The sequence below is a fragment of the Musca domestica genome, unplaced genomic scaffold (assembly GCF_030504385.1).
Source record: "Musca domestica strain aabys unplaced genomic scaffold, Musca_domestica.polishedcontigs.V.1.1 46, whole genome shotgun sequence".
Classification (NCBI taxonomy): Eukaryota; Metazoa; Arthropoda; class Insecta; order Diptera; family Muscidae; genus Musca; species Musca domestica.
The window spans coordinates 4,161,616-4,187,865 of NW_026712336.1; positions in this window are offsets into that span (position 1 = coordinate 4,161,616).

Below are 26,250 nucleotides of genomic sequence, written 5' to 3' on the forward strand. Positions count from 1 at the left end.
AGAAAAATGGGTGGACGAACACACCTTGATCGATTTCAAATGTTCTGAAGCGGATTTCGTAAATTCATAATAATTAAAGAATTAAGTAATTGACCGATCCACAAACTAACTTATTCATCAACGCCTAGATAAAAGCTTGAATGTTAAAATTTTGAGTTTGAACTACGCTTGAGGCGGAGTTGCGAGATAAGGCAGAAAGGTTTTTCAGAGTTCGTCCCAAGACATATTTTCTAAATCCAAATAGCGAATTTTTAGGAAGGCTTCCCAGAATGAACGGTTCATAATGAACTTTCAGGCCAAGAATAGTATCTTATTAAAATATTTTCAAAATCTCCCAGATTAAAAATATTGGACATTTTGATTTGCATAATTTATATAACTTCCTAGCCAAAACTTTACATTTATAGAAAAAAATTTCCTGCAGATTTTGTAAGTATTGATGAAACCCATAGTATGGAGGGTACATTAAGTTTGTCATTCCGTTTGTAACACCACGAAATATAAATTCTTGACCAGCATAAAATTCTATGTCGATTTAACGATGATGGCTCGTCTGTGGAAATCACTCTAGCTTCCGAACGAATTCAAGTAGGTTGATATAATTTTACTCAATGTGAATTTCATCTGCAGGACTTTTGTTATTTTAAAAATTTTTTTATTTTAAAAATTTCCAAATTCAAAGTTCGGCCCGGACGAACTCACTGCTTTTTAACTTGTTTAATATCATTTTTCAAACCTGATCTTCATAAGAATCGTGGTTTGTAAAAAATGTTAAGAACTTCCTCAGGTTAAGCTGCTGAAAGGATATTTTTACAGGGACATGCAGTAATAACTTTTGCTTTAGCTACTAGAAACCAACAAGTAAATAGGAGAACATGCTTTATTTATTTTTATACCCTACAACACTATGTGTTGGGGGTATTATAAGTTTGATTGGGCCAAAAATTATGTAACACGAAATATTGGTTTCCCACATAGGAAAGTATATATGGATCTTCCTATCTCGCCGAGCTGAGTCGATCTAGTTATGTTTGTCCGTCCGTCTGTCCATGTTAATTTGTAATCACTCTACAGGTCGCAATTATGGCCCGATCTTCATGAAATTTAGAATGGAGGTGGGGATAAGGTCAGAATAGAACCCTATTTCTTTTGGAGATGATCGCATAATATTTAGGGGTCGAAATGGACCAAAAGCTGAAAAAATCCTGATTTTGCAGTTGCACTATAGGTCACAATTCTGAACAAACCGACGCGAAAATTTAGGAGTGGGCAGAAACCTAGAAATTTAGGCCGCCATCGGGCAATAATTAGCGGGTAAAATAGACCCTAACTTTTAACCTAAAACCGTGAATATTTTCAACCCCAGCCAAATCATAAATACATTAAAATATCATTTCTGACCATTACAGTGATGCTTATAGCCAAGAAATCGGATATATAGCAAACTAGCTACAATATATATGTAAAAGAATTGATCTTATTTATTCTGCTTATAAATCAAGAACCGCTGGGCTGATTTTCACAATTCCCATCAATTTGGAATGGTCCTTTGCCAGAAGAGCAGAAAATCTAAGAAAATCGCGGAAAAATATTTCAATTCTTGTCATATTTTTTATCGCATGCGATTTTTTCAATTTGACTTACAATTTTGAATTGAACTTTTTCTAAATGTTTACACCCTTCGTAGTGTTGAAGGGTATTATATGCATGTCGCAATTATCGTCCGATCCTCACGAAATTTGGCATGGGGGTAGGGTCAGAGGTGCAAATAGACTAAAAAAATTTAATTTTTTCTAATTGTGTAGTCGCTCTATAGGCCACAATTGAAACTAATCTACACGAAATTTCGAAAGAGGGAAGAAGTCTAGCATTTTGGATGACCATTGGATACATTTAGCTGTAACTTTTGCCAAATTCTCCAGCAAAAAACTAAGGGTAACCTCTGGGCGGGGCTCTTTGACTTTATATCAAAAACGAAATCTTCCAAAATGAATTTGGATATAAGGGGACTTCGTACATATTCTAGTGTTGTAGGGTATCACATGGTCGGCCCCGCACGACAATAGCATTTGCTTACTTGTTTAGAAGTATTGTTGATTTTACCACAGTTCTAATATTGCTTTAACTTCTATTGGTATTGAATTAGCATTCTTCTTATTTCCAACTGCTGACGTAAAACAAGTTCGTATGAATAACTTTTCAGATATTAGTATGCCCTGCATAGGCCGCATTCATTTGCTATATCTCCAAAAAAGTTTTTAAAATGCATGAAGTAATGTTTCGGGAGCTATACATTTTTATGAACACTTTTTCAAGGAGTTTCTGTTTAAAATTTGTGGATTTTCCGATACCACGAATTACATTTCTGTTTAGTAACAGTTTCTGACTATAAATCATAAATTTTTTAAATAAAAGACTTTTTAAGATCTCCTGACCGAATTTGAGTTTTTTTTTTTAATAAATTCCTTGTAAAACGCATTATGGATTCTTTATGTTTTTAAGGACTTTTAGGAAATCACAGTGGAGATTTTAAAGAATACTTCGCGGTTTTAGTGTGTTTTGTAAGATATTAAAAAAAATTATTTAGACCTGTTTTCAGTTAAAATAACAAGTAGATATATGAACTTCTGACCTGCACAATTCTAAATAGCCTTCTGAACTTTAAAGCTCAACAGATTTTCTCAAATATTCTGTCTTCAAATTTTCTTAAATTACAAGCTTCCTAATGAAATCATTATGGCGATTAAAACGTTTTATGTTCTAATTAGCCTTATCATTAATTTTATAATACTCATCGCGGGGCAATTTGTTTTAGATTTTCTGGTATTTATTATTATTTCTAAAAAGAATTTCATTCTATGGCCTTTGAAAACATTTCGAAAGGTATTTTTCCATTGTTCTTGGTGTTTTTGTACCTGCTGCTGCTGTTCATGGCTTTGTGCTTGCGATTATTTTTACTTCGAAAGCTTAACTTTAGCACTGTCATTCATTTATGCCAAGATGTAAGTATGTATGTTGGTGTGTGTGTGTGTGCTACGTGAAGCACACTTGACTCAATTGTTTGCATTGTTCTGGCTGTCATCATTATTTTCACATACCATATAACTCGGACATAAATAGCTTCCTATCTCCTCTACCTGTAACAAAAGCGAGTCATGTCAGTGGTAATGGTTGGAGCTAAAGGTATGTAGGTACCAGCAACAATTTTTATTGTGTGAATATCACGGATGCTGCCGTGTGCTTTGGAGGATAATAATGATGATGGTGCCGCAGCTAATGCAGCGGCTGCTGCTGCTACTGTTGTTGATGCCACTGATGATTGCCTAGTGCAATCGAGCCTTTGTTGTTATCGTTGTTATTTTGGTGCAATTGCTTGAAAATCTTAGAGGCCAGCATGATATGGTCCAATTCAAACCGTGGTGCACTTGACATAATAAACAGTACGGTTATCTGTAAATGAGTGCAATTCTAGTAGCATTGCATTTATTAATGCCAAAGTTTTATAGTGGCTACTACTATTGCCACCACTCAAAGGCCGTAATAATAATGAAGTTCCATCATCAACATCATCCTCATCATCCTAACAGAACACAATACTTATCATTGTTATGATAATAATGATGATGTCTATCATTATCACCATGGCCATTAAATGCAAGACCTGCACATAATTATCACGATTTCCATCATTATTTGCAGTTATCCTCATTATCGTCAAATGTCAGTCAGAGCCCATCATCAAAGCTGTTCTATGTATTCTCATTATCAGCTGCAATGCTCTAATAACCATCTATAAAGGATGGGAAATCGTTGACCAAACATAACCATAAACATCAATTCACATAGCCTTGCACACACACACATACTCACATACATATATGTAACTGGCTTAGAAGTATCATGAGACAGTGGCCTTTCTCACAGATGCCCATGCACATACACACACACATATAGAGACACATCCAGCGGCCTTAAGACAAGTCGACGAAGAAAAAAGGAAGCGCCACCAAAAGGCACATGTAAGCTGTCAAACTTTAAAATTTGCCATGACATTTAACATGCCATAGTTAGTTGTCGTTTATTGTTGCATCAGGCGTCGTCGTTGTGGACATTTCAGACGTCGTCGTTTGTCGGAAACTCAACTATGTATTGGCAATAATAATAATAAAAAAATACATACATACTAAAGTTTCAAATACTTCAATCTATAACTCAATAGGTGGAAAGGAATGAAGAATGGGTTGCAATAGTTTCGTCTCAATGCAAGTAGAATCTCAACACGAGAAATTTAGTCCAGCGGGAGTTTAAGTTTAGGAAATGGATTCAAAAATTCAATAATAGGGATTATATGATGCACAATTTTTTATATCCAGAAAGTGGACCACCAGCTTGTCCATGGAGAGACAAAACCTGGGCCCACCAGTTTGTCTATGGAGAGACACAATCTGGGCCCACCAGCTTGTCAATGGAGAGAGATAACCTAGGCCCACCAGCTTTTCTGTGGAGAGAGATAACCTGGACCCACCAGCTTGTCAATGGAGAGAGATAACGTAGGCCCACCAGCTTTTCTGTGGAGAGAGATAACCTGGACCCACCAGTTTTTCTATATAGAGATAAATAACCTGGGCCCACCAGCTTTTCTATGGAGAGACAACCTGGGCCAACCAGCTTGTCTATGGAGAGACAACCTGGCCAAACCAGCTTATCTATGGAGAGACAACCTGGCCCCACCAGTTTATCTATGGAGAGACAACCTGGCCCCACCAGTTTATCTATGGAGAGACAACCTGCCCCCCAGTTTGTCTATGGAGAGACAACCTGGCCCCACTAGCTTGTCTATGGATAGACAACCTGGCCCCACTAGCTTGTCTATGGAGAGACAACCTGAGCCATCAGTACGTTTATGTAGACCAACTGTCAATAAAGACTCCCTCTCTGACAATTCGCCTGTTAAGACTGTCTGGACGTCAGCTTGTCTGTTGAGCTCTCTGACTTTCAGCTACTCTCAACGATGTGTTGATGTACACGTCATCTGTAAAGACTGCATTGCGATTAGCTCGAACTTCAGTAGTTAGATAAAGACTCCGTTGTCTGCAAGTCGGCCTCATCATAACCTTCAGCTAGTCTGTAAAAACTCCCTGGGCTCCAACTCTCTGGGCTCCAACTCTCTGGGCACCAGCTCGTCTATAAAGACTCCCTGGGCTGCAGCTCGTCTATAAAGACTCCCTGGGCTGCAGCTCGTCTATAAAGACTCCCTGGGCTTCAGCTCGTCTAAAGACTCCCTGGGCTTCAGCTCGTCTAAAGACTCCCTGGGCTTCAGCTCGTCTAAAGACTCCCTGGGCTTCAGCTCGTCTAAAGACTCCCTGGGCTGCAGCTCGTCTATAAAGACTCCCTGGACTCCAGCACGTCTATAGAGACTCCCTGGACTCCAGCACGTCTATAGAGACTCCCTGGCTTTCAGCTCGTCTATGGAGACTCCCTGGTCTTCAGCTCGTCTATGGAGACTCCCTGGCCTTCAGCTCGTCTATGGAGACTCCCTGGCATTCAGCTCGTCTATGGAGACTCCCTGGCCTTCAGCTCGTCGATGGAGACTCCCTGGCCTTCAGCTCGTCTATGGAGACTCCCTGGCCTTCAACTCGTCTATGGAGACTCCCTGGCCTTCAGCTCGTCTATGGAGACCCCCTGGCCTTCAGCTCGTCTATAAAGAACCTCTGGGTTGCAACTCGTCTGTAAAGACTTTCTGGGTTGCATCTCGTCTATAAAGACTCCCCGAGCTCCAGCTCGTCTATAAAGACTTCAGCTCGTCTATGAAGACCCTTCCCCCCAGCTCGTCTATAAAGACTCTCTGGACTCCAGCTCGTCTCTAAAGATATCCTGGCCTTTAGATCGTCTATAAAGATTTCACCTCTTCGTAAGAACTTCCTGGTCTTCGGCTCGTAGGTAAAGACTCCCTGACTTTTAGCTCGTTTGGTCGTCTATAATGGCCTCATGGTCTTCACCTCATCTATTAAGACTCCGTGACCTTTAGTGCGTCTGTAAAGACTCACTGGGCTTCACCTCGTCTGTAAGGACTTCCTGGAAACTGCCTAGTTGTCATCTTGTATAAGCAGACAACCTGGTGTTCTCTCTAGACGAGATTCCCTCCAGGTATTTTACTCGTCTATAGCAAGACTTCAGTCTATAACGACTCCTTAGCCTTCATCTTTCTTATGTAGACTGCCCACTTTTAACTTGGCTTTTTAAACTACCGTAACTGTAGATCGCCTCTAAATATTGCCTCCATAAGAGTTAATTTCGATTTCCGACCCTAGCCCATTTTTGAAGCACCTTTCACCTTCTCATGTACCATCTTACTTCTGTCCACCGCGACTCCCTCTTCTTCTCGGCATGTTCAAAGCTCTGCACAATTCCCATTTTACTTGTTATCACCTTTTGGCGAAACGACACTCCTACCATGTCGCAATTCCTTTGATATTAATCTGCACTGCAGCAATTTTAAACGATGATGCTGACATATTCAATGCCAGGTAGCCAAGGCGACCGACCGACCGCCAACATCATCATCATCACCAACATCGTCCTTCTCATCAGCGTCATCATTAAATGCAATAACAAACAACAATTTTTCGTTTGTACATCTCAATGACACTTCAATTCATTTAAAGCTTTATTACTTGTATTGCATGACCACTGCTACCGCTGGCTGGCTGTATAATTGTTCCTATTGTTGGCTGGCCGATTGGCGGTAGCTACTGTCGTCGATCTGTGGCCAGCCGCTAAAGCTTTTGTATGATCCCCCAGTGGCCGGTGTATTATTCTTGAGCTCATTGCAACTGCTGTTGTTGTTGTTTTGCCATAATCGTACAATTTAAAAGTGGACGATTACAATGGCCAGCGAGCGAACGAGTGAAGGAACAAAAAACAAAAATGCCGACAAAAAACTTCAAATAGAACAAAAGCAGCAGCCAGGATTCGGCTGCTAAAGTACTAGTTTATATAACCTGGGCGCCCTTTTTGTGTGTGTTAAAGTGCATTCGGTGCATTGCACAACTTTATATGTGGTTATGTGTGCATACATACATACATACGTTTGTATGTATGTCAAAATGTGAAATTTGTTTTAGAGTCATTGTTGGTTTTTCTGTTAATAACAAAGCAAGTTGCATGTAAAAATAAAAAAACACATTTCGTTTTGCATTTCTTTTTCGAAAAGAATGGATTAACCAAAGACAATGTGGATTAAACGATTTATGGAGTACCCTCTCGCAAAGGGTCAATTAGTTGGACACACTTTTAAACTGCAGCTATTAAACTTTTTAATTGATGCCATAAAATGCCCTAGTTTCTTTCAATAACTTATAGATGGAGTTCAATAGAGTTCTGAAAGCCTTAAGAAATGAGGAAGTGATTACAAAAAGATCTATGTTTGGAAATATGAATAGCGATACTTTTCACTCCTATATTAGGCAGGCTATGCATGTAAATATTTCTTAATAATTTTAATCCGAAATTATCCTTTATTTGGCCCAAATATATTATTCCATTCTAACAGATGATTTTTCGTTATTAGAAGCTGCAGCACTTTTTATGCCCCTTTATATACATAAGTATCACTCCTTCTCACATGAAAGTTTTATTTCTTTATTAAAAGCGTTTTTGTGGCCGTTTATTATTTTACTAAACCACTAGGCCTTAAAAAAGTACTGAACAAAAAAACCGTAAGAAAACCTTTCATCGAATCATTAAAACAATGCATTTTACGCACCAACAAACTAAAATAAGCCCAAGGCTTTCGTAAGTGCCCTTCTGTAGTAAAAACTTTTGGAAGTCCCTTTTGCCAACAACATTCGTTGCATGGACGAAAATCTTCAGCTTCTGATATATCAACAGCTGGAGATCGGCTGCCTTATTAATTAAGAATTATTTTAATTAAGGTCATAAATTTCAAAATAACCAACCAAAAAAAAAAAACGGTGAAGAAGAAAGAAGGAGAACAGCATGCGAATGGCAAGGATGGTGAGAGGGAGAGATCCCAAAAGGATAGTGAAGAAAATTTTAGGGAATTCGAGGTTGCCATTTATAAAAAAAAAAAATGAGAATCAGAGGTTTAAATGCAGGGTATAATTTGGTAGGAAAATAAGAATAAAATCAAATTTAAATAAAAACTTCTTCTGCTGTAAATGGTTGAACACAGATGTTGTTTTATGGGTAGTTTTTTTTTAATTTGGAAATTCAGTTGCATCATCTATCTTAATTTCAAAGATCAAACCTTTTTTGGCACTTGAATAAAAAGTACATGATGAAGGGAACAAAACACGTGCGTCAAGCACCTTTTTATCCCACGATACTTGTAATAAGTTCGCCAAGAAGGCTCTTCTGTAAAGACTGCTTGATCGCAATTTCGTCTATACTAGCGCACTGGCCCTCAGCTCGACTTTAGCGCCTCATCGGGCCTCATCAGTCTATCTTCAGCAACTAACTGACCTTCAGGTTGTCTAGAGGTGCCCTCTATTGCAACTATTGCACTAGTTTTAGGCTGGTCTACTAGGGCTTCCTAACCATCGGCTCATCTACAGTGACTCCCCGGCCTTCATCTCGTTTATAGCGAATTTCTGACCCTCAACTCGACTATAGTGGTTACCTTGTTTTAGCTCCTCTACAGCGGCTCCTCTATAGCCCTAGCCTTAGATCGTGTATAATGGTAGCCTGATCTTCAAATCGTCAGTAGTGGCTGCCTAGTCTACAGATCGTCTGTAGTGGCTCCCTGGTAGTCATATCATCTATAGCGACTCCCTCGTCATCAGGCCGCTTATCAAGACCCCAGGTTTTCAGATCGCCTATAACGACACCCTGACCTTCAGCCCGCTTACTCGTCAATATCGACTCCCTTCAGATAATCTATTCCGATTCGTCGACCCATAATTCGTCTATGAAGGCTCCTCATTTTGATTCAGGACCTCTATAGATAGACTCCCTGTACTTTAGCTCACCCATAAAGACTTACTGGGTCTTCAGCTAGTCTGTAAGTAGTCTCCGTTTGTTTTGCAGTTCGTCTATGCAGACTCCCTGACCTTCAGAACATCTATACAGACTCCCTGACCTTCGGCTCGTCTATACAGACACCCTGACCTTCAGCTCGTCTATAGAGACGCCCTGACCTTCAGCTCGTCTACAGAGACGCCTTGACCTTCAGCTCGTCTATAGAGACTCCCTGGGCTAAAGAGACTCCCTGATCTTCAGCTCGTGCGAATTCTTGTATTTAGTTCATCGGTGAATCACCCTGATTTAGCTCATCTGTGGAGTCTACCTGGTTCAGATCGTCTGTGGAGAGATTGCTTTTAGCTCATCTGTGGAGACTCTCTTCACCTTATGTAGGGGAACCTCTTTACGTTTTCTATTGAAACTCTAGACTAGAATGCGAATGTCAAATTGAGCTCTTATTGAGACTAACTGGGTTATGGAGAAACTTTTCAACTCGTATCTTTAGCTTAAATGAAGACTTCACTCAACCTGTCTATGAAGATTCTATTGAGCTTGTGGATGGAGACTTCATTCAGCTATTCCTCAATAAAAAAAAAAAAAAAACATGTAAAAACAAGTAAGCAAAGGCTACAGTCGAGCGGGGCCGACCGTTGAATACCCTACAACACTATAATAAACGATACAGTTTATATAGGCGAGATACTCGAAAGAATTCCACAAGACATTGTGACAAATTATAAAAGAAAACCATCAGGTTTCGTTCTCTAATTTTCGAATAATAGCAACTTAAACTAATTTGCTCATTTCCAATTTATTGGTAAATGGTCTTCCTAGATCTGGAACCAATATTTCCCAAAGACCTAGAATTTCTTAGAAGTGGCAAGAGATTAACATTTATTATTGGTTTTTGACTGAAACGCATCTATATGAGATACAGACATTTGACTATATTCGTTAACGAAATAGTCAGAAGTGCGTCTTTCCTGTATTTGTGAATTCTCGAAAAAGTCTCTGGAATGGACATTTTCGTATTTTGTCTACAAAAGTTGGCAAACTATTTCACACATTGAATATTTTTGGATGGCCATCCAAAACTGCTTGCCTTTTGCAATGTCCGGTAACCCCCTTTCAAATGTGCGTGAGGATCGGGCGATAATTACGACCTGCCGACAATTTTGCAGTTTTTTTGTCCACTTCAACCCCTAAATATATGGCGATCATCTCCAAAAAGAGTAGGCTTCTATTCTGACCCTCATCTTATCCCCATGCAAAATTTCGTAAGGATCGGGCCATAAATGCGATCTGTATATGATATCCTGATATCCTAAATACTTAGTTTTGTTAGCTGTAGAAATATTACCAAATGTTTAATTCAAAATGAAAATATGCCAAAAATATGACAAAATTGAAAAAATATGAGAAAATTTTATAAAATCAGTATTTTCATCTTTATAGAGATATTTTTATGCGATTTTTTTAGACGTGTTTTCTTTCCTGCCAAGAGGCCACTCCGAATTAAACACAACATATAAGAGATCTTTCAAGCATATCTTCTTTGATAAACATATATATCGCACATATTTTGCTATATATCCGATTTGTTGGATGTTAACATCAATGTAAAGGTCAGAAGTAACCTTGTCATGGCTTTGTGATTTCGCCGGGATTTAAAATATTCGAGGTTTAATGAAAATTTTTGAATTTTTTCAACACAAAAGATATGGTCTATTTTACCCGCTAAATATTATCCGATGACCACCCAAATTGGTAGGCTTCTTCTCCGTCCTAAACTCTAGCTACATGCGAGATTCCGATTGGTCCATAATTGCGACCTGTATAGCTACTGCGAAATCCGACATTTTTTCAGTATTTGGTCCATTTCAACCCCTAAACATTTGGCGATCATCTCAAAAAGAAATAGGGTTCTATTCTGGCCCAACCCCGACCTCCATTCCAAATTTCGTGAAGATCGGGCCATAATTGCGACCTGGACATACATAGCTAGATCGACTCAGCTCGGCGAGCTAGGATGATCCATATATACTTTCCTATGTGGGAAACCAATATTTCGTGGTGTTACATAATTTTTGGCCCAATCAAACTTATAATACCCCCTACACATAGTGTTGTAGGGTATAAACATTGAGATCGGCCGGTCCGAATTGATATGGTGCAAGGTGGATCTGAAAAATCAAATCCCAAGTGGTATGACAAAACTCTTTTCATATTTGCTTCGGTATACTTTTGTTGACAGCTAAATACCAAAAGTGCCTTAAAGTACCTGATGAATTAACTCCTTTTGAACTATTTTATCGCCTTTTTAATATTTCATTGAAGGTCATTACCTGGTAACCCTGGCTGTCAGAAAATTAAAAAATATCGCCAAAAAAGAGATGAAGATTCATTAAAAATGTTGCATGCGTGGCATTGGTAAACTGCGTTTTTTAATATTCTTTACCAAAAATAAAATATAAATTTATAAGAATCTTTCTGTGTTTTTTTTTTTCTTCCAGAAAGAAGCAAAGTTATAAGAAAGCAGGAGCAGCAACTTACAACAATTGACACTGAGCAGGCAGTCAGACAGACGTACAGACAACTACGCTAAACATGGCAAACAGACAAGCAATGCAACACCGTGCCTCACCGCACACACACACTGGCTTCACGTAATTAACGACCCAACAAATGAGCCAAAATTTATGTTGTTGCTGATTTTGACGCTGATTACATTGCGTAGCGCCCCCAAGTGGCGAGGATGAGGTAGGAAAAGTCAACGTCATGCGTTTCTTTGGCCTCCTTATTTTTGTGTGTGTGTTTTTTTTTCTCTTCAATTCGCATTGGTTTGGTGGGCCCACCATTCTGAGGATAAATAAAGAGGCTGAAGATGTTCTGCTGAAATGTAAGAAAATAAAAAAGAAGACAGCTTGCAATCGAAATATACCATGGTGAGCGAGCTGGTGAGTTCCTAAAGGTTGTGTTGTCGCTTGTTGTCTACCAACTTGGACTCAATTGACTGGTTGGTTGGCTGGTGGTGGTTTGGTCGGTGGATTTCAGAGTTTTGTTTTTTTTTTGGCAACATGTTGTTCTTTCTTCCTCCAATCGTTGGTTTGTTCCTTCGTTCGTTCGTTTGTTGTCTCTTTAAACAATGTAGGTCATTGTAGATCAATTGTCATTGATATCACATCTTTGGGTTTGTTGTCTTTGTTCTGTTTAGCTTGGCCATGATATCATGTCGATGATGATGATGCCGGTGGTTGGTGATGGTTGCGATTGTTTTGCTGGCCTTCCAAGCCTGCCATTGGGCAACAACTTAAAGGAGATGTTCGGTTGTAAGCAGACATTCTTACAAATAAATCACCAATATAATGTCAAAAAATTTAATTGGTAGAAAATTGTTAAAATACCATTTAGCAATAGCCCGACCATTAGCACCTTTGTGCTTGTTTGTCTGTTTGTGTTGCAGGTATTTCGAAATGATTGTTAATTCTTATTTTTTTCCTCCTTAAATTTTGTTTTAAATCGATAAGTTTTGGTCCAAAGCTGTTGGAGAAGAAGATGGAGAAAAAATCGTGTTGTTCCCAAAAACAGAAAAAAAAGAATCGAAAATCACAGAAAGAAAGGTTTCCCCATTTTTGATTTCACTTTGACTTTATTTCGATTAGAACACTTGATAACTCATCTTTCCTGCTTAGTTATTGAGACTATATTTCCAGTTTGACCCAATAACCCATAGATGAAATAATATAAAAAATGATGACATACTTCGAAGAAAAGATTTCAGTTTGTCAAAAAATTTCACTTATCTTCCAAAGTGAAGATGTTTTAATGCAATAAACGAGCAACACCTACAAATAGCAAAGTTGGCGTTTTTCTTCTTTGCCCTGGACCTTCATAAATGATTTGCTGGCTGGCTAGATGGCTGGCATGACTAGGTTGATAGTCCACAATCGAATTTATGTTTACTCTGAGAAAGTTGTCATGAAAAGTGTTTAGTTGGAGATACAGTGGAACAGAGTATTTTATTGAAGTCAGGAAGATGCCCCTACGAAAAGCCTAAAGAATTTTGAAATAATGAACGTGGATTACGAGTGATATCGACACGAGATGCGTTTTGAATTTTGAAGATTTGTAGCAAACAGGTTCTAAAATCACGACAAATAAGATAAAACGACGTCTTGCCCAAATGTTTATTCCATCCACAATGCCAAATCCACTTTTCCTAAAACTTGTAATTTATTTCAAAAAACTCGCTCGGGGCCGACCATATGATACTCTATACAATTATTTAGAGCTCACGTAACAAAAAACTTTAAATTGGGAATTTATGTGAAGTAGATCTTACCAATTATGAACCATATTTGAATGCGTACCATGGCTTTAGGAATATCACAGGTTGGGAAATATTTCCAACTCTGAATCGGTTTTCAACAAATTTGAAGGAGGCTTTTGCATCTCTAATACCAAATAAAATTGCTGTATTGTACACGATATGACTTCGACAAGGATTGTATTTAAAATTATTTATTGGAGCAATAGATATACCGGACCGAGTTTCACCAAATGGAAAAATTTGGTTGAATATGAAAACAATTGTTCAATTTGGGCTGAAATTGCATATATGGTGAGTAATAACCGTAAAATCGGATGGAGATGTATATCGAAGGAATATAAAAATCTGAACCGATCTCGATAATATTTAGCAGAGGTATTTTCGAGCAGCATCTAACGCCTGGTATCAAATATCATGATTGTGGAGTGCATATTACGCATGTGAGGGTCTTTAACGCCAAATTGAATAAAACATATAGGGGAGCTATAACTATAAGCAATAGCTATCATCATTTTATATCTGAACCGATTTTCACCAAAATTTTTGTACTTGCTTCTGGTCTCAATTCTGTCGGAAGTGCCAAAATTCAGTTCATTCGGGCTGATATTAGCCATTTGGTGCACAATAAACCTGATATCGGATAGATATATACATATACATTGGGAGCTATATCCAAATCTGAACCGATCTTGACAAAATTTTTAACACTTATTTCTGAGCTGTATCTGATATTTGGTACCAAAAATTATTGCTGTGGTGTGCATATAACGCATGTGAGGGTCTTTAACACCAAATTTAAATGAAATATATATACGGGAGCTATAGCTACATCTTAACCGATTTTTACCAGAATTTGAAGTATTTGCTTCTAGGCTTAATTCAATCGGAAGTGCGACAATTAATTCGTTTTGGGCTGGTATTAGCCATTTGGAACACACTAAACATGAAATCGGATATAGATATATGTAGGACCTATTTCCAAATTTGAACCGATCTTGGCAAAATTTTCAAAAATTTATTTCAGAGCTGTATCTGATATCTGGTATCAAAAATTATTGCTGTGGAGTGCATATTACGGACGTGAAGGAATTAAAACTCCAAATCGGATGAAGCATATAGTATACATGAAATCGGATAAATGTGTATATGAGAGCTATATTCAAATCTAATCTGATGACATTGATAAAATTCATTCGCGTTAATTCGACATAATACCCTTACCACTATGTGGTGTAGGGTATAATTAACAAGTAAAAAGGCCTCGCCGAGCTTTTAATAACCTCCACCATTTTAAAGGAACTTGAAAAATTAAAAAAAAGAAATCCGCATAAAAATACTTCTCAAATGAAACCCTATTATATGGGGGATATACGAATACTTGTTCCTTGATAAGTTTTTTTTTTGTCATAGGCTGTAGTACCTATTACGAACTTTCATTACGAAATTTGAAACAAATCTGGTTAATAATGCTAAAACCATCAATATAACGAATGTCGGGAGGTATCATTATATGGGGGCTATACGAAGACGCGGATCTGTATACGCGAAATCGTAGGCTGCGGTACCCAAAAGCAACTTCAAATACAACATTAGAAACAAATCCTGTGAGCTAAAATTATCATAATACCGAATATTGTTACATGGGGCTATCCGAAGACGCCGACCTGTACATTTTTTGTTAGAGGCTGCAGTACCGATACGAACTTCAAATACGAAATTTTAAACAACTCCTTTGAATAATGCCGCTAAAATCATCGAAATATCGAATACCGAGAGGGGTCACTATATGTGGAATATGCACCATAGTCTGTAGTACCCTTTGCGAACTTCGAATATGAAAATTGAATTAATTATGGTGAATAATTCCGCTAAAATCGTAAAAATACCGAATATTGGGAGGTACCGTATAACCTGCTTACTGGCAAAATACACATGTGTGCAATATTTTAGCCTTCTATTTCAATTCGTTCCAAAGATCGCGTTATTACAGCAGCAGGCAGGCATACAGACGAACATCGCTTAATCGTCTTAGAATTTTACGCTGATCAGAATATATATTCTTTGTTGGATCTGACATGAATATTTCGAGGAGCTAGAAACGAAATGACAAAGTTAATATACCCTCCATAAAATATACCCTCCCCAGTTAATATACCCTCCCCATTACCAATTAATGATATACCCTCCCCATTACCAATTAATGAGTAATGTCAGAGCGTCTCCGCCTCCCGATCGTTTTTTTTTTTAATAGTTTAACTCTTAAGTGCCTAACATACCTTAGGCCCACTGTTCTCCCACACACACAACTGACCTTTGAATGTCACGAACATTTTTGTGAAAAATTAATTTCTATTTTTTTCTTTCATTTGTTATTTTTTCCTTTAGCTTAAAAAATCCACCTTCCTTCTGATGACAACGAAATCGACAACAACAACAATTTCCTGCCAACCCTACATCCTAAAGCTATCACAAGCCATCTTCATCAATATTACTTTTGTCGTGTACTAAAGTCATATCAGAAATGCATCAATAAAATAATGATGTTATTGTTGTTGTTGCAATTTTCGTTGTCGTATCTGGCTGGTCTGGTGTGACATACTATCGTATTTATTGTGAATGATTTAACGCTTTTGTCCCATTAAACTTTCACGTCAATATTGTTTGTAGTTTTATTTTGTCTTTTTGGGAAATATTTTAAAAAATGGGGATATTGTGAAAAATCTCTGTTTTGAGAGTAAAGGGAATGGTTGTTGAGCTAGAAAAAAAGTAAGGACGCACCTAGATAATTGTTGTTAGTAAACAAGAGGAAAGGTGTGTCACGTGTTAGAAATGAAGAAAGGATTACTAAAGTTACAACATTTAAGTGTGTAAAATTCTGTGATGGGAGAGGTATAAAATAATAGTTCACACATCCGAAAAGAAGTTGGAGTAATCTTGGTATGTAGAAGGAAGCAAGTGTGAGTAATTATGTGTAGTCACTTGATCAAAACTCCAATAATATCAAATATAAATATTTGAATCCACGTCTCTATGTCAAATTTCGTAGCTCTGTATTGCAAAGCATAGCGCATAGCCTTAAGTCATTTCTCATATGACTAAAGTCTGACATTGTTATCGTAATGTGCCAGGTTTGGAGTATAGGGACTACTTCCTCCCCTTCATTTGAGATAGTTGTACACATTTTTTTGGAAAATTAATATTGTGGTGGAGGTAGGAGAAAAGTTAAACAAAGACCAATACAAATAAAATATTAAGATATAACGTAATTGCTTATAAAATGTGAAATAAGAATCTTATTTTACATTATTTCACATTTTATAACAATTATGATCATTCAAAATGTTGATGGAGTGGTCCTCTATTGTCACATTTTTGCAACCGACCTAGCACTACAAATATGAGGATTAGCAAAGTTGCAAGATTCTTTCTTGTTCTATGAGGTAAAATAGTTTCATTGAAAATGTTGTCCTTTTGTGGGGGAGGTACCAGAAGGAGTTTACCGATATTGTCCATCTCCGAACTCGATCTAAGTTTGGCAATAATATTACGATGTCTCAAGTTTGGTTAAATTTCTATAATCCCTTCGATAGTTTACGTGCGTACCAGCCAGATATACAGGCAGACGGACGGACAGACACCTCTAGATGGACTCCAAATGTCCTGAAACGGATTTGGTCCTCTAAAACCGTTATTTCGATGAGGCATGTTTTTGGTCGTATCAAATGATATATTAACTCTGTAGACATAAGGCTGAGGGTATAAAAAGCTGATCTAATTTGGAAACTCAATTTGTAATCTTTAGTATTCTATCTACTTTTACAAATTTAAGTGTCAAATACTGCGATTCCTCTTTATTGGGTACCATTTTGGACCACATAAAGTACATATATTTCTGACTGTACCTTTAGCACCAAATAACATTGCTGTATAGTGCATGATAAGAATTCAATAAGAATTATATTAAACAAGTAAGCAAAGGCTATAGTCGTGCGGGCCGACCATGTGATACCCTACAACACTACAATATTTTAAAAGCCCCCTTATGTCCAAATTCATTTTGAAAGATTTCGCTTTGGAAATTATGTTACGGAGCACTGCCCAGATATTACCCTTAGCATATTGACCAGGGATATTTGCCCAAAATTTACGCACTCCGTTGTGCTTTTAGTTGTTGAAGTCCATTTTACAGCTAAATATAATCCAATGGTCATCTAAAATGCTAGAATTCTTCCCTGACCTTAACTCTTTTCTCAGGCGTGTCGATTGGCTCAATTGTGGGATCAGCAAATTTTTTCTGTTTTTTAGTTAATTTGAACCTCTAAATATTTTGCAATCATATCCAAAAGCAAAAGGCCTCAAAATTTAAAAATTTAAAATTTAAAAACCATTAAGTTCGGCCGGGCCGAATTTACTAGAACCAATTATGACCCACTAAAACCAATTTTTTGACAAATTCATAAAAAAAATGTGGCAAAAATCATCAAAATACCGAATATCGGGAGGTACCTTTATATTGGGGCTATACCAAAGCGTGGACCTATACATGCAAAGTTTCGCCACCGCAGCTAGAACCTATTATCAGCAACAAATACCAATTTTTAAACAAATCCATGAAAAAATGTGGAAAAATTATCAAAATACCGAATATCGGGAAGTACTGTTATATGGAGGCTATACCTAAGGGGGGCAAGACCTATACATACAATGTTTCGCCACACTAACTAGGACCCATTATGATCTGCCAATACCAATTTTCAGACAAATTCGTAAAAAAGTGTGACAAAAATCATCAAAATACCGAATATCGGGATTTACCGTTATATGGGGACTATACCAAAACGTGGACCGATATATCTCCTATTCAATACCAACCATCCTAGACATTATACAAATTATTCTGCTAAATTTTGACGCTCTATGTCAAATAATGTCTGCTGTATCGTGATTTCAACAGACAGACAGACAGACGGACGTCGTTAAATCGTCTTAGAATTTTATGCTGATTATGAATATATATACTTTGTTGGGTCTGACATGAGTATTTCGAGGAGTTACAAACGGAATGACAAAAATAATATACCCTCCCTAGTATGGTGGAGGGTATAAAAATGTCACAAAATACTTCAAAATCTATATTATCGTCATTATTATTGGCATATTTTTATGCGATTTTTTTAGATTTTATTCTTTAATGTCAAGAGGGCATTCTGACTTGACAAAATTTGTCAAAATCGGTCCATCTTGAGGTATTTGCATCCTAGCTAACATTCCCTTCCTATGAATATATACATTGTAAAAATTGCGCTATATTTATGATATATTAACTATCGGCATCTACGTAACGGTCACAATTGACCTGATCGTCTATTTGTGATTTCGCCGGGATTAAAAATATTAGCTGTTTAATGAAAAAATTTACTTTTATTTAACGCCAATGTAATGGTCTATTTCACCCACTAAATATTACCCGATGAAAATTGGAAGGCTGCTGCCCAGCCCTAAGCTCTAGCCCCACGCTAACTTCCGCTTCGATTGGTCTATAATTGTTACCTGTAGAGCAAATGCAAAATCAGGAAATTTTTCAGTTTTTGGTCCATTTCAACCCCTAAATATTATGCGATCATCTCCAAAAGAAATAGGCTTCTATTTTGGACCTTGATTCTAAATTTCGTGAAGATCGGGAAATTATTGCGACCTGTAGAGTGATTACAAATTAACATGAACAGACGGACGGACGGACATACATAGCTCTTTGACTCAGCTCGACGAGTTAGGAAGATCCATATATACTTTCCTATGTGGGAAACCAATATTTCGAGGTGTTACATAATTATTGGCCCAATCAAACTTATAATACCCCCAAAACATAGTGTTGTAAGGTATAACAATTAGAAAATATTTTTGGTTTTTTCAGATATTGCAGATATTTTGTAGATGGCAATGAAAATATAGAATTTATGTCCTATACGTAGAACATTTTTTTGTATTTGAAGCCATCGCCCTAAAAAATGTTTTATGGAACTATTTTGAGAACTTTATAATAAAGAAAATGTTTGATCTATAATATACAGTACGAAGTGGTTTTGGAAATGCTCCCTATATTTGGAAGAAAACTACTTAATAATACTAAAATTGGTATTAGGTGAAGGAATAAGGAAGGAATCCCGAAATTTTTATTTAAGCCTCTGTTGTTGTCAGAAGTTAATATATCTAGGTAGTTTCCGAAAAGCGTCCTATATATGTACGAAAACTACTAAATAATACTAAATTTGGTATTGGGTGAAGGAATAAATCTGGAATCATAAAATTTTTTATATAGGTCTCAGTTGCTGTCTGTGGTTATGATATGGAAGTGGTTTTGGAAATGTGCCCTATATTTGTAAGAAAATTACTTAATAATACTAAAATGGGTATTGGGTGAAGGAATGTGGCTGGAATTCCGAAATTTTTTATTTAGGCCTCTGATGTTGTCCTATATATGTAAGCAAACTACTATATAATATTAATTTTGGTATTGGTTGAAGGAATTAGGATGGAATCCCTGATACTGTAATTGATACTGCAAAATTCCAACCACGTTCACGAATTTAAATATCGGCTTTCCTTTGTAGCCATTTTCATATTACTGTATTCTCTTTACTTTATCACTTCATTACATTGCAAATTTATTACAATCTTTTCCTATAAGTCTACCAGAAATAAAACTCAAATCTCTTTTGACCGCATCCTACACTGACTTTCAAATGTATTATAATGACCTTATATGGTTATTTCGTGTCAAATATGCCATATCTATTGGTTCATCTGGTGCCACACTCAACACCCAATGACCCACAAAACTTTCTGTTAACTAAATAGTTATTGTTGCTGTTGTTGTGCATTATTCATAAATATTTCCTGTCAATTTGAGCACTGCAAAACCAAGCAAAGGCTGAAACAATCGTCCATAATCACAATAATGGAAATATAACCTTTTATAGGGTAATAGGACATAGTGACCAAGCCCAAAACTCACAGAGTGAAAAAAAAAACAGAAAGAAAGCCACCTACAATACAAATCAAAACAAGGCAAACCAAGTCACCGGAAAACTCTTCCTGTCCCTCCCCGAGGTTAGAAGGTTCCCTCCAAAACAACAATGCAATCTTTTGCTAACGGTTTTTTCATTAGTTTGATGTTTGCCACACAGAAATTATTCTTTGTTGTAGAAATTTTGAGGAACAAATTTTTTCCATGGAGCGGGGGGTGAAGTTCGTCAATAAAATAAGATGCCGAAGAAAAAAACTAGCATAATCCTAACAAGGCGTTGCAATAACAATGAGGGACATTGTTGTTGGGTTCCTTTTTGGAACCCAGTAACATGATGCCCAAAGGCAAATTAAGAGGTCATCATGTATGGCCACGAATCATATCGGCATCAGTATTCGACATTAGTGAATAGCGAGTGGTTGTAAGCTGAAAATTCTTTGCTGCCACAACACAATTGTTGTTCAACAAATTGGCGCACCTTTTTTCGAACGTAATGATTTAAAGCTTATTATTGTATTCTTTTGTAAGATGGTCTGCCTGTTCTCTCTGCCGGTCCATCCATTCATCTGCAGTGTGGCATATTGCAGATATGATTCGACTGATGCCACTGATGATCATTCTGTCTATTTTATAGTCACATCCACATTCAGCCATTGATGGATCTCCTCGTAGCACACAGCACCAGGAAGGATGAATCAATCAAAGAAAACAGGAGAGACAGACAGACAGACAGTAAAAATTATGAATATCTAACCATGGCTTTGAAATATGTTTTCCTATTGTTTGCGGGAAAAATATTCATACGGTAAAATAGGGTATAGAAAATTTGCAATTTGTTGCAGCAGAATCGAATCACATACATTCGTCGTAATGCAGAAGGAACATGAAATCTTTCCGGCATAAATTGAAGAATAACAAATACGTATGTTATGGCAATGAAATATTGCAGTCTTTAGCTCCGGTTTGGTTTGATGAGGAAGTAATGGTGGCAGTCGTAGAATGTGATGCGTATTGGAATTTTGAGCGGTTAAACTTTGAACCCGGTCGGAACTAATATATGGGAAATATATCTCAAGCTGAAATGGTTTCCACTAATATCTACCGAGTATTGTTTCCTGAATTATGCGAGCTCTCTTGTTATAGAGTGTCATATTATGGAGTTGTATTACAAGTCATAAACCAGAATGAAACATATACAGGGTGAGATAGAAAAAAACCGCAACAAAACTAAACGCCATAATTTTTACATTTTTTTTTTAAATTTTATTGAATGAAAGGAAAAAATGTCGGAAATAGCAGAAAATTTTAGAATAAGTTTAGATTTTTTGGATTGGTCACCTTTGGCACGAATTATGGCCTTCAAACGTCCAATGAAACCGTCATACACTGCCCGAATGTAGCTCTGCGGTATTTTGGCCCATTCCCGGCAAAGCGCTTGCTTGAGGTGATCGACACATTTGTATTTTTTAGTGGCAACCTTGCTTTCCAAAATAATCCAGACACAATAGTCCAATGGATTGATATACGGAGATTTTGGTGTCCATTGTGCGCTTGAAATGAAGCGAGGAACCTCATTTTGAAACGATTCATGAGTGACGCGTGCTGAGTGCGATGGTGCTGAGTCCTGTTGAAAAGTCCAAGGTCTGCGGCCAAAATGTTTGCGTGCCCAAGGCTTTAATGTACCCTTCAGAATATTTTCACAATAATAATCGGCATTTATTCTGATGCCAAGGTCGATTAATACGAGCGGAGAGCGACCATCGGCTGTTCGCCGTCTTCATATAGCCCCCAACGGTACCTCTCGATATTCGGTACCTTGTTGATTTTATCGACATTATTTACCGGAATTGTTTCTTATTTGGTATTTGATGTTCGTATTAGATGAAACAGCCTATGACAGGAGATTGTCTGTGCAGGTCCACGTCTTCGTATAGCCCCTATATAACGGTACCTCCCTATATTCGGTATTTTGGTGATTTTAGCGTCGTTATTCACCAAATCTTTTTTTAAATTACGCATTTAGAGTTCGTAATGGAAACTCCAGTCTGTGACAGAAAATTGACTATGCAGGTCCAGGTCTTCGTATAGGCCCCATATACCAGTACCTCCCTATATTCGGTATTTTGACGAGTTTAGGTACAATACTCACCGAAGTTGTTTGAAATGTCGTATTTGAAGTTCGTAATGGATGCTACAGAATATGACAAAAAATTGTCTACGCAGGTTCAGGTCTTCGCACAGTTCCGATATAACGGTACCTCCTTATATTCTATACTTTGAAGATTTTAGCTACATTATTCGCGTTTATTTCAAGTTCCGAATTTGAATACCGTAATGACTCATGACAAATAATGCCTGTATGGGTCCACGTCGTATAGGCACCAATATAACTGCAATATTCGGTATTTTTAAAATTTTACCAATGTTTTTTCAGGATTTTATTTCCAAATTCGCTCCAAATGGTGGAAGGTATTCAAAGTTCGGCCCGGCCGAACTTACTGCTTTTTAACTTGTTTTATTCAAGTTTCGCATTTGAATATCGTAATGGTTTATGACAAAAGTTGCCTAAGCTGGTCCACGTCGTCGTATAGACCCTAATATAACAGCTACTTTCGGCATTTTTAAGATTTTATTTTCTGAGAATTGCCAAAATCATTCCAAATGGTGAAGGATATTCAAAGATCAGTCCGGCCGCACTTACAGCTCTTTTACTTGTTGGAATTTTAATAGCTTTACCCAGAGCTTATTTTTCAATATTTGCCGAATGGGATATTGCGATATGTACAGCTCACGAACCATTTTTCGGCCACTGCGACGCGGGGTTCGATCAAGTCGCTTTTGTACTTTTCGAAGCATTTCTGCTGATATTGCTTTTTTCTTCAGTCCACTTCCTTTACGTAGGGCTACGCTACCAGTATCAGGATAACGAGCGATGGCACGAGACACAAAAGATTTATTTATTATTTAAATGATGGAGTGCTCTAACTATAGCCACTTGTGGTTTTCCAGCCAAATATAAAGAAATCACACTATCACGCTTGAATTCCATCACGAATATCTTTTTCTCTGGAAGATTCTCACCAAAATGCTTTTGTACGCTTGTAAATAATATAATGAGTTGTCACTGGAATAATTTTAACAGCTGTCGGACGAGTGGCTTAGAAATGACAGTAGTCTAAAATTGGTTGCAGTTTTTCATCTCACCCTGTATTCGACTGGAATATATTTTCTGACAACCATCTGACCGAAAATTATTTGTATTTTTGCACGGTATATATTCTATGTAACTTTCTTAAATTTCGTCATTCAGAAGGATTCTTTCGAATTTTCCAAGTAAAAAATTTGTAACTTTTGAATTTTTAGTGGCTAAGAGTTTATTTTTAATCGAAGTTTCAAACAGAGCCCAAGGTTCCATACACACAACGATACGACCTGATTTAAAGATTTTTTAAGCTTTGACCATATCGCCAGTTATTGATTTCATTGTTCGCAGTTTCAAATTGAACTGTCGCACGGTCTTTCTCAGCTTATGTAAAATACGCGTCGGTTGAGGCTTCCCTGTACTGAAAATATTCATAATATCTTGTATATGATAAGATGATTTTGTATGAAATGATTAGAAAAGTGTTTGCGACGTTTGGTTTTGTTTTTAAATTATTAAATTTGATGATGAAGGTTTGCGAAATACTGAAGTTATAGAAAAAAATTTCAGCATGTTCGAAAAAAATAAAAACAAGTAAGCTATAGACGTGCTGGCCGACCATGTGATACCCTACAATACTACAATATGTTCCAAGTCCCCCTGTCATTAACTCTCTTCTGATGCGAAATTCCGGGTCGATTCGTTTTCAATTGGGGCTTATAGAGCGACTGAAAAATTTGAAAATTTTAAATTTTTTAGTCCATTTGAACCCCTTAATGCACATCTTTAGGCCAATATACTTTAATTCTGACCCTAACCCTACCCCAAAAATTTCGTGAGGATAGGAAGATAATTGCCACATGCATATAATACCCTCAGAACTTAGTGTTGCGGGGTATAAATATTTAGAAAATTTACAATTCAAAATGGTAAATCAAATTGAAAAAATCGGATGCGATAAAACTAAATTTGAAAATAATATAATAAATCGACTGAAATTTCAGGCTCTACAATTCTGCTTTCAATGTATTTGAACCATAACCACAAAATTCCCACACTTTTTGACAAATCTCGAACTTGAATTTACATACAATTCATTTAGCCTTGAACTTGATTTTTTGTCATCTGCATTGTTTCGGGCATCCTTTCCCCAAAAACATTGCCCTCAAGGCACTCCTCTTTGCAATGCAAAAAAATTGAAAACAAATTTTTCAAAAATGTCAAAAAACTCATAAAAACTTCCGTTTTGCATACATGCTGTTTTCTTCTTCTTCTTACTTCAAACCATGGGAAGAAACAATTTAAACGAAGGATTCACCCATCAACGGAGATAATGATCATTATCGGTTCTTTGTCGGCATTTTGGCTTTAAAAAAATGCAAACAAAAGGATACAAACAACAACAGATGGCGCTTAGCATATTCAAGTATTTTCATTCAATACAAGTGCTTGGCGGTGGTTATCTTCATAAATTCATACACAAAATACACTCACGCACAATACACGAACGTGGAACCAAAAAGGCAAAAAATCGTTTCACAGATATTTATGGTGCATTGATGGGTATAAAGTTGCCACGGCTGTGTGATGTTGCACATGCAAATGCGCATGAAAAGTGGCCTTCAGCATGCACAACGCTTTGGGGGTTTCTTCGGGATTGGCAGGCACTGTGGTATAAAAAGAGAGAATTTGAAGTTTGTTTAAAGATTTTAGGGGAAATTAGTTGGTATTTTACTTTATATGATTAAAACTTGTAACGTATGCCATATACCAGGAAAAGCATAATATATTCTTTATAGAAATATTTTCATTATTATCCTGCCAATATTCCTGAATAATATCCAAGAGAGTTGGACATACGTTACTTGAAGGTAGACCCTTGCTTGAATGCACTGCACCACATGATTACCAAAATCTTGATTTTTAATTACCAAAAATTTAAATTTAATTTCAATGTCACTTTTTATAAAAAACTGCACCATGTTTTCAAACAATTATTCAAAATAAACAAATTTTTCGTTCATTTCACTGTCCACAGCCATACTGTCCATCTTATCCAAATAACAAAGACAAACCAAGCGCCACCGAAAAAAATACGATTAAAAATGCTTGCAGACGGTGCCGAAGAACAATGATAAATGACAATGCAAAACAAATATGCCGCTCCATTAATAGCATAGTTTTGTTGTTAAAGGAAAAAGTGAAACTTTTGTTGTTGCAAAATCGTCAGGCAAAATCCCATTATTGTTGTTTTTATAAAAACAACGTTTGTTTATGAGTGGAGAACGATGGTAATGTTTACCAGGGGGTAAGGCAGGGCATACCTAGGTTTCGGAAAGAGCCACCAATCCTCATCAGTTCCCTTGTTTCTTGTCTGGGATATTCTCCCCAGAAGTTATTTAAAAAAATAACTTCTATGACAAAAAACATTTTTTTACCCAAGTGACGAGATCATAAGCTCAATAGAAGAGGAACAAAAGAATTACATAAAACTAAAATTCTTTTGGAAAATCTTCTAAATCTTACAACCGCACTTATAAACACTTACATCTTTCTCCACTTGTTATGCTTTCGTTCAACCTGAACGAAGTAACATAACCATGTAAAAGTGCAACTATGAAGGTTGGATATTTGGGAACTGTCCTTAAAATGAAGGATACAAAAGTAAAGTTTCGAGGAAAAGATTATAAAATTATTTAAAATTATATTGACATAGAAGGTAATATTGATGTTTATGGATATATAAATACTTAGTGGTCAGATTCAGCC